Source organism: Gracilinanus agilis, unplaced genomic scaffold (assembly GCF_016433145.1).
Source record: "Gracilinanus agilis isolate LMUSP501 unplaced genomic scaffold, AgileGrace unplaced_scaffold56662, whole genome shotgun sequence".
In the NCBI taxonomy this organism is placed as follows: Eukaryota; Metazoa; Chordata; class Mammalia; order Didelphimorphia; family Didelphidae; genus Gracilinanus; species Gracilinanus agilis.
Window position 1 is genome coordinate 4,185 of NW_025392090.1, and position 338 is coordinate 4,522.

Below are 338 nucleotides of genomic sequence, written 5' to 3' on the forward strand. Positions count from 1 at the left end.
GGGAGGGGGAGTAGACACTCAAAGTCCATTCTGGGCTTCAAAAAATTCTGCTGGATCACTATTGGCTCTGGGATCAAATCTAAACCACTGTGCCTCTGACTACACTTTAGAAACACCTACAACTGACCCATCTACAGTTATCATATGGCATTTCACACTGTGTATTCTAAGACCCGGCCATACTTCCTTCCTCGTACTCTTCATACACAACAAATCCCTTCTACTCCATTCACTTCTTCATGGTGCCTTGCAATTCCATCGATTCTCACTTCTGCCCCTTCCAATTCTTACTTTCCTTGGAAACTCAACATGACACCTTGCCCTACTTAAGGATTTTC

At 43.8% G+C, this 338-nt stretch overlaps 1 long non-coding RNA gene across 1 annotated transcript in view; it reads right to left on the reverse strand.

Moving 5' to 3' along the window:
- Positions 1-10: 10 nt before the first annotated feature.
- Positions 11-338, reverse strand: part of LOC123256175 — a 2,179-nt gene continuing 1,851 nt past the window's right edge. Inside the window, exon 3 of the long non-coding RNA XR_006506826.1 lies at positions 11-316. This is a non-coding gene — a long non-coding RNA (uncharacterized LOC123256175). The remainder of the gene's footprint in view (positions 317-338) is intronic.